Source organism: Ambystoma mexicanum, chromosome 2p, assembly GCF_040938575.1.
Source record: "Ambystoma mexicanum isolate Mex_15411 chromosome 2p, UKY_AmexF1_1, whole genome shotgun sequence".
Taxonomy (NCBI): domain Eukaryota; kingdom Metazoa; phylum Chordata; class Amphibia; order Caudata; family Ambystomatidae; genus Ambystoma; species Ambystoma mexicanum.
Genome location: NC_090923.1, coordinates 861,990,950 through 862,007,589, shown reverse-complemented (window position 1 = coordinate 862,007,589; position 16,640 = coordinate 861,990,950).

Here is a 16,640-nt window from a genome sequence, read left to right as displayed (position 1 = left end):
GACCTTTTATATGCAAATATCCCACCAATAACTGAAATGTTTTATGATGCATCTAACAATCAGATATGTTATTGTGAAATTCATTGGTATTCCGGTGTCGCTGCTTGGAGTGAAACTTATGATTAGCAGGCAAATCACTGCAAATGGCACATTAGTCAGAATGAAGAGTATTATATATTCAAATAAAAAAAAATGTAAACCATGTATTTAAATGCAACTCAATTGCCCTTTGTGCTTTTATAAATTCAAATGTTAACGCATTTAAATTCCACTCATTACAAGCAAAATCCTGTTTTCCACCTCCTTGTAACAAAATCAGATTGTTTTTGCATTCAGTCTAATATCGATAGCAACTTGAATCAGCCTGCTTGCCAGGTCAATAAAGGAAAATAAATATAGCCACCAATGGATGGTGATTGGTTTGGCTCTGTTATACACGTTTATATTTTCTGGTTTCATATATTCTGCTCTCTCATTTTTTTATTCATGAAAAATGCTGTTGCAGGGATATAATGTCTAGATGACTTGTTTAATATATAGGAAAACTAACATATGTGCAATGATATTGCAAGTCAACAAGAGCTTAATGTACAAAGTCACAGACATACGTGGTCCCTTACAGTGTCCCATTTATATATGTTAGATTGTCCTTGTAATAGATGGTCACAGCTTTACTACCGTCAATATTTTGGCACGTATCTACGCTGATGTAAGGTATACAGTGCAGACCTGGCATCTGATAAGGATGAAAAAAAATCAAAATGCAGTTCATAATGTGCTGCAAACAAATATTGTCAGCAGAATTATCAAAATGCATCTCGAAGCAGATTTTGTAATTTAATATAAGTGATACAATACAGGTGACAGCTCTCCAGTGGTCGAAGTGGGCAGGTGCGGCACTACTTCTTTTATTTAAGTTCTACTGTTCCTATACTTTTATTTTAAAAAAAAAAAAAAAAAAAAAAAGCCGTTCCGGAATGCTTTTGTTTTAAAATAAAAGTGTAGAAAGAAGTTGAAACTTGCACTTTCAGTGCACGGCACTGAACGTTTCCCTAAACATCAGGCACGTGTGTTTTGGGGTTTGTATTGTGTGTGGGAGGGGGCGTGGTGATGAGGTTGTGTGGAGCAGTGCATGGCAGTAGGGAACATAGTTCCACTACTTCTTTCCCTACACTCCGACCACTGCAGCTCTCTTGTATTCATCTCCAGCGGTGCAATGAATTCATATAATACCATAAATTATCACAGACAATTTAGATGAGAAGGAACTTCAATTCTGGGAACATCTTTTTATGAATGCCAGGGTTGTGATGAACGGGTTGTGATGAAACAGTACATACTTGCTAATCAGATGGCTCGGACTGTGGTCCCCCTAGTATGAGCATGCACTCCTGGATCTCTTATGAGTCAGGTGCACCATGGATCATCTCTCGTCCTGCTTCCTCTTCATAGATCCTCTGTGCCCTCCAGAAGCACTCTGCCCACCATAACATGCCTCAGAAACCTCTTAAACCCCAAATGCCCTCTTCAACCTCCCACTTTCCTGTCTGTCTCGTATCACATCCAAGCTGCCCCTTCTCTTCCCACACCCCTGCTCCTAGATTCGCCTACACACTTTCTATGGCAACACATGAAAAGAGTGCAGGATCAACCTGTACTTCCCTTCTGTGTTTCCATGGATGATGTATGTTTTGAACGTTTTTTTCTTTTTGCATGTGCAGTCTCAAATAGAAAATAGTACCTATTCGCACTCTGGCCAAGGTGCAGAGCTGCTAATGACTATGAAACGTTACCCCGGTGCTTTTCCAGTCAATACTAGCTCACGCGATCTCGTTTAGAAATCTTCGGGAAGTACAGCCAGGAAAGTCATCTCCTTGGGTGTAATTGATTAATTAAATGCTCACAAGCCCGTTGCAATTTTGCTCTGACCTGGCACCGGGAACATACATTGTCATATCATGACTCAATGGAAAAAAGGATGTCACATTTAAGCAGTGATACCATTGTATTGGTACAGGTCAGTAGTGAGTCAACAAGTTGACTGTAATATATTGGATAAAACACACAGTTTAGTGTGTTATAAGGCTATTACAGGTCACCACAGAATTCTTCTGTGACCAAATAGAGGAATTAGGTCAAATGCTGAGTTTATTTTTTTATTTTTTTTGTTTAGCATTTTTTATTAGACTTTGTAATGGATAAATACAGGATATATTCATCAACAATTAACCATTATAATACTTGCTAACCAATAGTCCCAGATACAAATTAAGTTGAGTTAACAATTAAAAGGCACAACGTAGTGTATCAAGGTTACAATAAATGTAGAGATGCACTAAAAGTTCCTTGAAAAACTCTAACATCAGAATTTATTGAGGCAATATGTGAAAAATATGTATCTGAAAGGACTACAAAAACACCAAAGAAGAACAAAACAGACAGGACAATACAATACACAAGAGGAGAAGGAAGAACAGACAAAACAAACTGAGGCAACAAATTAAAAGGACACTGCTGAGGAGGCATGAAGATACTCGATCAGTGGACTCCACTTTTGATTATATTTACATACGTCAATTAGAGAAGTGGCACAACCCTTTTCTATTCTGTGAATGTATCATATATAATTCCACCAAGTAGCATAAGATAAGCAATCAAAACATTTCTAGTTAGAAGATATTAGATGAAAACCAATGAAGACAAGTAGGTGAAATAACCTGGTAGAGGAAATATTAGTTAAATCAGAGTAACCATGCAATCCAATAATTAGATTGTCAAGATTCAGTTGTGCTGTAGACTGCTGAGTTTATTTCTAATGTCAAAGAACTCTGTGGTGAATAGCAATGATATTTTTTCTGTGGTATGGGCTTTTTATTCCTCATAGTACATGGTCATCCCTTTTACCATCTCCAATATTGCACTTTGTTTTGGTTTATTTGAGGTACAACTGATGCAAGGAGAGTAGCCTACAGACTTTCCTAAGAGAATGGCCTAACAGCTGAACCACCCATGCCAGACGAGCTCGCAGAGCTAAGCTGTGGAATACATGATGCCTCAGGCTGACGAGGCCAGTTCAGACTCCGGCTGAGAATGTACACAGCGAAGCAAAGAGGACGGTCTTGAGGTGCTTTCGGAACCAGAGATGGTCCTCCTCCAGTTTCAAGGTGGGCAGGAGGTTGTTCCAAAGCGAGGGCCCCGCCGAAAACAGATATTTTCCCAAAGCTTATTTCTTTGAAAAATGACTGACCCTCAGAGAGTTAGAAGTAGAAGAGGGAAGGGCTCAAGAGGGGAAGTATTTATGGAGGGATAGTTTAAGGTATTTTGGACCCCGGCCCCAGAAAGCCTTGTGGACAATACAGAGGGTTATAAATGTAATCCTTGCATCAACTTGGAGCCAATGAAGGGATTTCAGAGCTGGAGAGATACGAGCCCAGAGTTTAAGGCCAAGGACAAGTCTCACAGTCCTGTTCTTGATTAGTTCTACAGGGCAGAGAGTGGGGGCAGGAAGATTTATATAGAGGCTGTTACAGTAGTCCAACCTAGAGATAACCAGCGCTTGGGAGACAGTGTGCTTCTGGGGGAAGGAGAGGAAAGGCAGAGTGCCTCTAAGGAGGAGCAGTAGGAAGTTTGACTTTTTAGAGATGTCAGAGATATGTGCGGAGAAGGAAAGAGTGGAGTCAAAGATAACCTAGAGATTCTTAGCCTCGCAGGTAGGGGTAGGAGGAGGGCCAAGGGAGGCCGGCCAGAGGGTGAGGGGAAAGGATGGTGAAGGTGTACCAATGAGGAGGATCTCAGTCTTTTTGCATTTAGATAAAGATCGTTGGCGCCACACCAATTTTGAATGGCTATTAGGAAATCAGAGATGAGGGAAGGAGAGGAGGTGTCTGAGGGAAGCCTAAAAATGAGTTGGGCGTCATCAGCATAGCACTGGAAGTTTGAGCAGAAAATTGAAATGCAGTAGGCAAGAGTAGCTAGGTATTGGTTGAAACGCCAGGGCAAGATGTTAGACCCCTGGGGAACACTGCATGTAGAGAGGGAGATAGAGGAAAGGAAGGACCCAAGTTGTACCTGGGAAGGTCGATCAGAAAGGTAAGGGGTCAGCCAGGCCAGATCCTAATCGGTGATACCCAGGTGTTCAGGGAGACGATTGAGCAGGATGGTATGGTTGACCATGTCACAAGCAGAGGGGAGATCAATAGAATGAGGACAGAGGGAATGTTAGAGTCAAGGTTGGAGAGCAGGTCTTCATGGATCTTCAGGAGAGCAGTTTCTGTGCTTCTGGCAGCTCTGAATCCAGATTGGTGGTTGTGGAAAGAGCCAACATAATCGGAATAAAGATTAAGCTGCGAGATTGCCAGCTTTCCAGGATCTTCCCAAAAAGAGGGAAATGGAATTTGGTGATAGCTAGCCAGACAGGAGGGATCAGCTGTAGGTTTCTGGGGAGAGGATGCACAAGGGAGTGCTTTAGAGGGGAGGGGAAGATCCAGGTGCAAATTAATGGTTACAGAAATCTGCAAGGGCCGGAGCAACGGCATCAATGTGGTCCTTAATGGTTTTAGAGGAATAGGGATGAACCTGTTTTGATGAGTCTTTCATAGATCAGACTTGTCTATCAACCTCATCCGGGGAGAAAAAAGGAAAGGAGGAGAAAGAGGGGGGTGGTGTGTCAGAGGGAGGGTCATCTGGCTGGGAAGGAGAGGGGAGATGAGAGGAGGACAAGATGTCCTGAGTTTTGAAATTAAAGTGAGAGGCAAGGGATTTGCAAAGAGCCTTAGAGGCGAGAGGCGGAGTGGAGACTGCAGCAGGGTTTGCCAGCTCCTTGCATATTTTAAAGAGTTCGGCCGAGTTGTTGAGTTGTTGATACCGCAGAGACACGGGCTTGAATGTGTCTTTTCTTCTTAGAGTGACGAGTGAGACGGTATTGCCTTTGGAGCAGGCGGCAGGCCAGTTTGTCAGAGGATGAGCAGGAAGCCCTCCATTTACTCTCAGCCACCCTACACTTACGTTTGAGTGTAGCTAGGTCAGAGTCATACCAGGAATTACACTTGGCTTTGGACTTCAAACAGATCCTAATTATAAGGGCAAGAACATCGAGAGTAGCAGAAATAGAGGAATAGAGACTGGACAGGCCGGTGTCACGGTGTGAGTCAGCCTGAGTTGGAGGAGGTGGGAGAAGGGGCAGCGAAAGCCTCAATATACACACATTTCATGGGCTGGATGTCCGAGAAGGTGGGTGGCAATCTTTGTGTAGGCTTGGCTTGGGGGGAGGAGATGGACAGATGAGAGGAGAGGAGGTAGTGATCACTCCAGGAGAGAGGAGTGGTGAGGGGAGTGGCGAGGGAGAGGCTGGATGAGATCAAGACATCAAGTGTGTGGCCAGCAGAATGAGTAGGGCCCAAGGGGAGGATAGAGAGGGAGAGTGAATCACAGAGGTCACGAAAGAGCGCAGATGAGGAACAGGGAGAATACAGATGGATGTTGAGGTCACCAAGGAGGATGAGTTGAGTGGTTGAGGCCAGGAGGGAGGAGGAGAGGTCTGCCCACTAAGAGAGAAAAGACGTAATTTGACCAGGGGGCCTGTTGAGAGTAGCAACAGTGAGAGAGTAGCTAGGAGAGAGGGAGAGCCTGCAGACAAAGCATTCAAAAGAAGAGTACATCTGAGTGGGGATGATAGAGGCAGGTATCCACTCAGGGAAGATCAGGGCTGCACCCCCTCCAGGCTGGTTTGATCTGGGGGCAGAGAGAATCTTTTAGCCGTCAGGGAGGAGAGTGTCAAAACTCGTGACAGAGCTGGCCGTGAACCAAGTCTCGGTAAGACCAAGGACATCAAGGTCAAGTTCTTCTAGGAGGTGGCAGATGTCAGAGGAGTGTTTGACAGCAGAGTGAGAGTTGAGAGTGGCAAGGTGAAGAAGGTTGCCAGCCTTAAAAACCTTCCGGAGAGGGGTACAAATCAGGGGTATGCCCTGTGGAGGTCTGGAGGGAGCTTGAGATGGGGCAGAGGCGGATGGAGAGGAGGGCAAGGTAGCCAAGGGAGGAGCGTAGGTGACAGCTGGAGATGGGAGGAAGTTGATGAGGCGGGGGAACCGTCTATCAAAGATCAGGAGATTAGCCTGAGAGCCTTGCACCAGTGCCATTCAGATAGACATTAATGATGACTCTGGAGGAGTCAAAGAAAACCATGACGACTTCCCAGCGTGTGCCACCATTAATGGTAGAGGAATCAACAGGACAGAGCACAGAAATCATATGAGGTTTCCATAGATCCGGCAAAGGAACGAAAAAGAAAATGTCAGTGAGGGTTTGTCTTGCAGATATGCTGGAATAGGTATCAGCGATGGGGAGGCCTGTTTGAAAGCCAAGATATCCTTTTTGAATTTCTTCTTGACAGATTTAGTGAGAAGGGAAGGATAGTTAATAGAGAAACAGTTAGAGTAGATAGGAGAAACAGATAGTGCCATGAGAAAGTAAAGAGAGGAACCAGTGGTAGAAAATACAGCTCTATGGAATAGTCACTGGGGTAGCAGGTACACATGAGGGCCTAGGTAATGAGAAAAAAAACAAATTTGAATAACAAAACACACCCAGAATTGACTTTCAAAACACACCCAAATTTCACATTACAGAAATAACCCAAATTTGAATTTCAAAACACACCCATAATTGACTTTCAAAACACAACCAAATTTCAGATTACAGAAACAACCCAAATTTGAATTACAAAACACCCAGATTTGACTTTTAAAACACACCCAAATTTTAGATTACAGAAACAACCCAAATTTGAATTAGAAAACACACCTAGATTTTACTTACAAATGCAATACTATGGAAACATATGTGAAGGAAATCATTTTTGTCTAAGAAGCAGGTGCTGAGATGGGGGCATTTGAGAGCGAACAGGCAGACCAGTTGGAGCAAGCAGAGGGACGAGTGAAGGTTAATGAGGGGAGAAAGAAAGGTTAGGCAGAAGGAGGGACACTAACCCATGGAGAGGGAGGTTCAAGAGTCTTGAAAGTCCAGAATCATGGTTGAGTGAACTGGCAGTGCCAGGGAGGGCCAGGTTGTGGTAGTAGCCTCATGTAGCATCCTAGTTGCAGACAGGGAAGCAGGCAGGGTCCTTGTGTGGGTCTTGGCCACTTCCAACTCCCGTTTGCTGGGATTGGCCTAAGAGGACCAGTGCAACCAATGGGAGGTGGAGACCATTGGTAAGACCAAGGCACTTAGTATAAGGAAGATGGTGTGGCCATCTTGGAGGCCGGAAATCAGAGTGAGGCCAAAAGGGGGGAAATTAAAAAGTGCCCAAAAACCCAAGTTTTGGGTAGCTGAATGAAATGTGAGTCTCGTCATGCAATCAAGCGCACTGCCAGCAACACGAACATCAATTTTGCATCATGATTGCCAAATGTGCCATCAGGCGTAAAACAAACCAAAATTAGAGCGCTTACCCTGTGAGAAGCGATGATGCAGGAGAAATCAATGCAGGCTGGGAGAAGTCATCAGGAGCGAGGATCGAGGGCTCCATGTGTCCAGAGGATCAGGCAGAATGGATGTAGGGCCTTGTGTGGGCCTCGGTGCACTGGGCCAGCTCCCACCTTCTTGGTGCTGTGATTGGTCTAAGAGGACCAGTGCAACCAATGGGAGGGGGAGACCAGTGGCAAGCCCAAAGCAATTAGTATAGGGAAGATGATGCAGCCATCTTGGAGGCCAGAAATCAGGGGGAGACCAAATAACGAAAAATGTAAAAGTGCACAAAAACCCAAGTTATGAGTAGCAGAATGAAACATTAGTCTCTTCACGCAATCAAGCACACTGCCAGGAACACTAGTATATTAGTAATATTGGGAACTTTCTGCAAGACCTTGTGCGTGAGATAAGGTCACTCAAGGATAGCGTTGCTGCCTTGAGTGCGAAAGTGGATTGTGTTTGTACTCTTGCCTCTCTAAGCCTAGTTGTTTGATGGGATCGAGAGCAACCTTTATGTCAAAGGAAATGGGTACTCCTATAACATTAAATCTAAAGGATCAATGTTCCATTGGGTGGTGGGGGGCTTGAAGATAGGTGACACCAGATATGGTACCAATGATAAATTAATAGAATCACACAGGATTGACTTACCCAGCCCACAGTCAACTTTTGCTATTAATGCTGCACCATCCTTACTTCTACCCTTTTTCCAAAGAGCACAATGTTGGATTTCAGAGACTGCCCCTGAAAGGAACATCTTTAAACGTTTACAGGGCAGGAGCCTGCCACCAACCAATGGCCATGAAATAGCAGAAGACTGCAGGCTGAGAGATGGCAAAATTCCCTATTTTGTATTGGTTAATGTTTCCAAATTGAGTGTGGCCACTTTGGAATACTTGGATTCCCTAAAGAACAAATGTGCTCAAATGGATACAATATACCAAAGGTTGTCTATCAAAAATTAGAGAGGACATTTTGAATTGCAAGTGGCTCTCAATGCCAAGCAGACAGTATGATTGCATCCAGGTCTATATCTGCTCCTGGGCATTGGTAGATGGGTTTTTGGGCATTGATCTCTGCACCTATTTGTCTGTGGGATTGTCCATTACGGTTAGACCACATGTTCCAAATGGTTATGAATTTGGGGGCATAGCAAAGTTGGGACCGGGACACCCAGTTTTGTCAGCAGCACTTGGAGTGAAAACTGTTACCAGTTATCCCGACTCCACAGAAGTAGTCACTGCAGAGGTGCATCTGGCAAATGGGGATCTGGAAGTAATCAATTGACCAAGCCCTGATGTATCTATTCCAGTAAGTCAACAACTTAAGTTACTCTCATGGAACACAGCAGGATATCCAAGCACTTAGAAGATCCTCAGTGGATTCACTTTTTAAAAGGTTACCATGTTATTCTCTTACAGGAGACTTGGTCTGATGAGGTGGTTAGGTTAGAAGGATAGCAATCCTTCCAAATTGTTGCTAACAGATGACCTAAATACAAATTAAATGGGGAAGACTAGGCCACACATTATTTTAACACAGACCTGCGAAATGTGGCATCAAAATCAGAATACAAAATGTAGTAAACAGGTCCAGAATAGAGAACAATTTAACACTAAGTTAAATGTCTTTAAAGTTTTCATTGAACTTATAGAAGACCGAATGTTTGAATTGGAAATACACTCAACCACAATCACAATGACCTATTGAAATTATTAGAAATGTATATATAATGCAACTGAAATGGATACATGTACCAAACGAGGTGCAGAACACAAACTAACCAGAGCCCTGCCAAGAAACAAATAGAGGAGCAATAAGAACAAGTTTCTGCCACCAATAAACCAATAAAAGCATATGCGATGATTAAACAGACGATGAAGTGAAATAAAAAGAGAAGAAAGCACAAAATACCTAACCAGAAATACACCTCAGGCCACACTTGTGTTCTGACCCAGCACCTGGCACTTGTCTAAAATTAAAAATACCACATGGCCAAACAAAGAAGAACCAAGCCACAAAGTTAGCACAAGATGCCAAATGCCAACTCGAGTTAGGCTAAAAACTGGCAAAATTGTTTCAAAGGGCCAAGCCTTCCTCAGGGCACATCGCTTGTGTTGCAGAGGACCTAAAGACAGACCTAGCTGGGGCCTTTTAATTCTGGTTGATGCCACTTTGAATTGGGACATTGTTTCCTGTGTAACTGGTTTGGCTGAAATTCGATATCTGGTGGCATTTACACTGGGAGGTGAATACATTCTCCTGTTCAATTTATATAACAGCCCTGTTATGCCATTCGGGCTAACACAATTTGAAAAGATACATGCTTTGGTAATTACTCAGGAAAGGATTGATCAATTAAAGCCAATATTCTCTTGGCAGGGGACCTTAATCTTCAATTGGAACCTACTGGTGAGCTGGAGGGGATGTGGGCGACCAGTATATTGTCTATGACATGCCACTCCTGTTGGCTGCTAAACCTAGGAGGGGACATCTTTTTGCTATAGATATAGTATGTATTCTTTATAATCTTTGAACCAAGAGCATGCAATGGTCGTTTCCTAAATGGCCATCCAGTGGATTTAACATACCAGGGTTTAAATGGCTCCTCCACTATTGACTACATCTTGTTCTTGGCTAAGGATTGAATTAAAGCTAGCTATTCTGAGGTCCTTTCTAATTCAGCTAGTGATCATCGCCCATTGTCCGTTACTTTTAACTTTGATCAGTATATGCATACCCCAATTCAATCTCGGGCTGGTGACATCATACTGAAAGGGCATGCACAGGAAATCGTTAAGAAGCCTAGGATCTTAGAAAAGGATCGGAAGCGAAAATATATGAGGCTATTTTGGGTGATGTGGAGGTGATTGATGGAGGAGAACTATCCAACGAGGATATCCTAAGAGAGTATGGAAAACACATGGGAAACCTCTCCCCTTTTTTTACGAGTAAATCATCTAGAATTAAAAGGCGAGTGTTGAAAAAGATCAGTTGGTATAATTCCGAATGTTGGATTACAAAGAAACTGTAGGTGTCAAATCTTGATGCAGGTTCCTCTGTTGACAAGACTCACCTGCACCAGTGTAGGTCTGTTCATAAAAAGATTGTGACAAGAAGAAAGCATATGTACACATAACTGGTTCTGTCAAACAAAGGCTTTTGAAGAAGGCGACATGGTAGCCTATTGGAAATTGGTTGCTGGGAAGGATTTAAATTAGGAGGATTTTTTAAATTGGATGCAGCACTTTTTGGGTTTATATGGTCATTATCCAATGCCACCATGTATCTTACAGGATGAAAATAGTCAAGATTCTGTTGAACCACCGAGGAGGGAGAGTGCATTCCAAGTGAGCGTGCAGGATGTGTACAATGGAATGTCTACCCAGAAGAGTGTAAAGGCCCAGAGCCAGATAGGGTCCGCATTGATCTTTTTAAAGTTAAATCTTGTGTGTGGGGACCAGCTTTGTGTAAGCTATTTAATGGATTTACATAGCTTAATACCATTCCATCATATCGGTAATGCACATCAATAGTTCCTATATACAAAAAGGGCGGTAGAGAATCCCAAGCAAATTATAGTCGCAGCTTGCTCTTGGACAGTGCAGGGAAGACTTATGCGAAAGTGATTTTGCCCTGTTTGCAAACCTGGTTTTAGGAAAATAGCCCTATTAGTGACCTTCAGGACTGTTTCCCAAAAAATAAAAGTATCATGGACCAATGTTTCAGATTGTTCATAATGATTCCGAAATATACGGTAATCAATGGGATAAAGTTGTGCGCTGTCTTTGGTGACCTCAAGACAGCCTTCTATGGTGTATATAGTGCAAACCTTTGTCAAGTCTTGAGGAAAAGGAATGTCCCTGTTCATTTGATCTCTATAATACAGGCATTATATAGCAACTACAAAGCAGAAGTGAGATATGGTCTGGCAGGTGCAGTTACAGACTCCTTCAATGTATTAAAGGGTGTAAGGCAAGGGTGCGTCCTTGCTCTCCTTTTATTTTATATCTATGTGGAAGATGTTTTTGCTGCCCTGTTGCGTGATTGTTTGGCTTGTCCGAGAATGGGATTGGATAAGTACACCACAATATTTTACACAGATGTCGCAGTTATTTTATCCACCTCGCTGCATGATTTAAACCATAGCTTGGAAATTTTTGTAAAAAAAATGTGATGAACTCAAGCTCAATCTGAACATTGGAAAAACTAAGGTACTGGACTTTAGACTCGTGTTCTGTATATATAATAAAATGGCTATCTCTTTGGCTGGAAATCTATTAGAACAATTGTTGTCATATGATTACCTTGATATCAGATTTAATGGGAAAGGAACCTGGGCCATGAAACTGGACAAGGCTTGTACTGCCTTAGGGAAATACAGTGGATCACATAGAAAAATATTTGTGAGACATGGCAGAGGTACTATCGCTCCAGTTTTAGACCTATGTCGTACGCAGTTTGGAAAACAGCCAAAATAAATATTTGATAAGTGTAGTTCAGGTTTCTACATGTTTGCCAAATGTGCTGCTTCATCTTGAACTTGATGTGTGTCCAACTGGGGATCAAGCCTATCTGTACCCGGCTCTATACTGGGTCCGCTTTGGGAGCACAGAGTAGTTTGGAAAATATTTTGATGCTCTTTAACATCTTTTAAGTTTATCAGGGGCAAGCGCATCCTTTGGGTGGTCCATGTAAAAAGAACATTGTACACTCTGGATGAAGGAGAGCTCTGGGAAGAACCAGATAGCATTGCCAGGGCAACCTCTGCTAGGCCTAAGAGTAAAGCCCTTGACAAAATTAGGAGGAAAATGATAGATACTGTCAGAATGCTTAAAATAGGCTGTGGTTATTTGGAATGTTAAATTAATTTTGGCCTTGTGGAGTATTTATATTACATGGGGCCACCTTATGCAGGAACCCTATATGTCAGTCTAGACTTGGCATACTCCAGGTTGCCTTTTTGCCAAAGTAATGGACCCCAGATGGGTCAGGTGTTTGTCCCATGTTAGGTTTAGGCAAGGAGACTATGGTGCATTTTTTGTTTATATGGGATCTGCTAAAATCAGTAAGAGCACAGTGTTTGAGCCTGCCCCTCAAGAAAGCTGGTACCCGTACAACTTGGGATGCACTGGAATGTTATAGACGTACTGTAGATCGCTCAACTGTGATCTGTGTAGTCCAATATGTCCACCATGCTTGGTTGTGTGGAGGAAAATAGTGCTATAGGGCAATTTAATGATATATATATATATATATATATATATATATATATATATATATATATATATATATATATATATATATATATATTTATATATATGTATATACATATATATTAGATGGCCACGGTAGTGGCCATGTAGTTATGGTTAAGTTGGTGTTTCCATAGGAAGAGCACTTTTTGGGCGGCTTATAACTTCGCTCTCCCTGGACGAATCCTCACCAAACTTTGCAAAGTATTTGGGTCAATCTGAATTATTTTGCAAAGTTTGGTGAGGATTCGTCCAGGGGGGGCAAAGTTATAGGGGGGGTCCCAAAACTTTTTTTTTTCCCATTGACATAATGGGAAAAAATGTGATCACGCCTACAGCCCAAACCGCTGGACGGATTTACACCAAATTTGCGGCAGGAGCGGCGGCTTGGTCCCGAAAGCGTGCTTTGCTTTATTTGGTGTAAATCCGTCCAGTAGTTTTTAAACAAATGGCAAAAATGTAAGTGAAAAAAATTAGTGATATCTGTGTTCGCTTCGCAGACACACTTCCCTGTTCGCTCCGCAGACAGGATGGTGATTGGGAAAGCAGCTTGCGTGATGTCCGCGGACATCTGACGTGCTCTCTCATTGGATGCGGTGAAAGCGTGCAGTGCGTCTGCCTTTTGAGATGCCCGCCACCTTTGTTCCTCGCTGCCTGCACAGTAAGTCTTGTGTCTGTCTCCTGTTCCTCCCACCCCCGCTCATGCCCCGTGTGTCCTTCTTGTCCCCCCCACTCATGGTCCGTGTCTCCCCTGTTCCCCCACCCCCGCTAATGCCCTGTGTGTCTCTCTCCCTCCCCCCACCCCCACTCATGCCCCGTGTGTCTCTCTCCCTCCCCCCACCCCCGCTCATGCCCCGTGTGTCTCTCTCCCTCCCCCAACCCCCTGCTCAGGCCCCGTGTGTCTCTCTCCCCTTCCCCCCACCTCCGCTCATGCCCCGTGTGTCTCTCTCCCTCCCCCCACCCCCGCTCATGCCCCGTGTGTCTCTCTCCCTCCCCCCACCCCCGCTCATGCCCCGTGTGTCTCTCCCCCTCCCTCCTACCCCCGCTCATGCCCCGTGTCTCTCTCCCCTTCCCCCGCTCATGCCCCGTGTGTCTCTCTCGCTCCCCTCTACCCCCACTCATGCCCCGTGTGTCTCTCTCCCTCCCTCCACCCCCGCTCATGCCCCGTGTGTCTCTCTCCCTCCCCCCAACCCCAGCTCATGCCCCGTGTGTCTCTCCCCCTCCCTCCACCCCCGCTCATGCCCCCCGTGTGTCTCTCGCCCTCCCCCCACCCCCGCTCATGCCCCGTGTGTCTCTCCCCTTCCCCGACCACCCGCTCATGCCCCATGTGTCTCTCCTCCTCCCCCGACCCCCGCTCATGCCCTGTGTGTCTCTCCCCCTCCCGCCCACCCCCGCTCATGCCCCGTGTGTCTCTCTCCCTCCCCCAGCTCATGCCCCGTGTGTCTCTCCCCCTCCCGCCCACCCCCCGCTCATGCCCCGTGTCTCTCTCCCCTTCCCCCCACCCCCCGCTCATGCCCCGTGTCTCTCTCCCTCCCCCCCACCCTCGCTCATGCCCCGTGTGTCTCTCTACCCTCCCCCCCACCCCCGCTCATGCCCCGTGTGTCTCTCTACCTCCCCCCCACCCCTGCTCATGCCCCGTGTGTCTCTCTCCCTCCCCCCCACCCCCACTCATCCCCTGTGTGTTTCTCTCCCTCCCCCCACCCCGCTCATGCCCTGTGTGTTTCTCTCGCTCCACCCCACCCCAGCTCACACCCGGTGTGTTTCTGGGCCTCCCCCACCCCCGCTCATGCCCCGTGTGTTTCTCTACCTCCCCCCCACCCCCGCTCATGCCACGTGTGTTTCTCTCTCTCTCCCCCACCCCCCTCATGCCCCTTGTGTTTCTCTCCCTCCCCCCACCCCCGCTCATGCCCTGTGAGTCTCTCCCCCTCCCGCCCATCCCCCGCTCATGCCCCATGTGTCTCTCCCCTCCCGCCCACCCCCCGCTCATGCCCCGTGTGTCTCTCCCCCTCCCCCCCACCCCCGCTCATGCCCCGTGTGTCTCTCCCCCTCCCTCCCACCCCCTGCTCATGCCCCGTGTGTCTCTCCCCCTCCCGCCCACCACCCGCTCATGCCCCGTGTGTCTCTCCCCCTCCCTCCCACCCCCGCTCATGCCCCGTGTGTCTCTCTCCCCTTCCCACCACGCCCCGCTCATGCCCCGTGTGTCTCTCCCCCTCCCGCCCAATCCCCGCTCATGCCCCGTGTGTCTCTCTCCCTCCCGCCCACCCCCGCTCATGCCCCGTGTGTCTCGCTCCCTCCCGCTCACCACCCACTCATGCCCCGTGTGTCTTGCTCCCTCCCGCCCACCCCCTGCTCATGCCCCGTGTGTCTCGCTCCCTCCCGCCCACCCCCTGCTCATGCCCTGTGTGTCCCTCTCCCTCCCCCCACCCCCTGCTCATGCCCCGTGTGTCTCTCTCCCTCCCCCCGCCCCCACTCATGCCCTGTGTGTCTCTCTCCCCTTCCCCCTGCTCATGCTCCGTGTGTCTCTCTCCCTCCCCCTCACCCCCGCTCATGCCCCGTGTCTCTCTCCCCTTCCCCCACCCCCGCTCATGCCCCGTATGTCTCTCTACCCTCCCCACCCCCGCTCATGCCCCGTGTGTCTCTCTCCATCTCCCCCACCCCCGCTCATGCCCCGTGTGTCTCTCTCCCTCCCCCCACCCCCGCTCATGCCCTGTGTGTTTCTCTCCCTCCCCACACCCCGCTCATGCCCCATGTGTTTCTCTCCCTCCCCCCACCCCCGCTCATGCCCCGTGTGTCTCTCTCACTCCCCCCACCCCCGCTCATGCCCCGTGTGTCTCTCCCCCTCCCTCCTAACCCCGCTCATGCCCCATGTCTCTCTCCCCTTCCCCCGTGTGTCTCTCTCCCTCCCCTCCACCCCCACTCATGCCCCGTGTGTCTCTCTCCCACCCTCCACCCCCGCTCATGCCCCGTGTGTCTCTCTCCCTCCCACCAACCCCCGCTCATGCCCCGTGTGTCTCTCCCCCTCCCCCCACCCCCGCTCATGCCCCCCCGTGTGTCTCTCGCCCTCCCCCCCACCCCCGCTCATGCCCCGTGTGTCTCTCCCCTTCCCTGACCCCCCGCTCATACCCCGTGTGTCTCTCCTCCTCCCCCCCACCCCCGCTCATGCCCTGTGTGTCTCTCCCCCTCCTGCCCACCCCCGCTCATGCCCCGTGTGTCTCTCTCCCTCCCCCAGCTCATGCCCCGTGTGTCTCTCCCCCTCCCGCCCACCCCCCGCTCATGCCCCGTGTCTCTCTCCCCTTCCCCCCACCCCCCGCTCATGCCCCGTGTCTCTCTCCCTCCCCCCACCCTCGCTCATGCCCCTTGTGTCTCTCTACCCTCCCCCCCACCCCCGCTCATGCCCCGTGTGTCTCTCTACCTCCCCCCACCCCTGCTCATGCCCCGTGTGTCTCTCTCCCTCCCTCCCACCCCCACTCATCCCCTGTGTGTTTCTCTCTCTCTCCCCCACCCCCGCTCATGCCCCTTGTGTTTCTCTCCCTCCCCCCACCCCCGCTCATGCCCTGTGTGTCTCTCCCCCTCCCACCCATCACCCGCTCATGCCCCATGTGTCTCTCCCCTCCCGCCCACCCCCCGCTCATGCCCCGTGTGTCTCTCCCCCTCCCCCCACCCCCGCTCATGCCCCGTGTGTCTCTCCCCCTCCCATCCACCCCCTGCTCATGCCCCGTGTGTCTCTCCCCCTACCGCCCACCACCCGCTCATGCCCCGTGTGTCTCTCCCCCTCCCTCCCACCCCCGCTCATGCCCCGTGTGTCTCTCTCCCCTTCCCACCACGCCCCGCTCATGCCCCGTGTGTCTCTCCCCCTCCCGCCCAACCCCCGCTCATGCCCCGTGTGTCTCTCTCCCTCCCGCCCACCCCCGCTCATGCCCC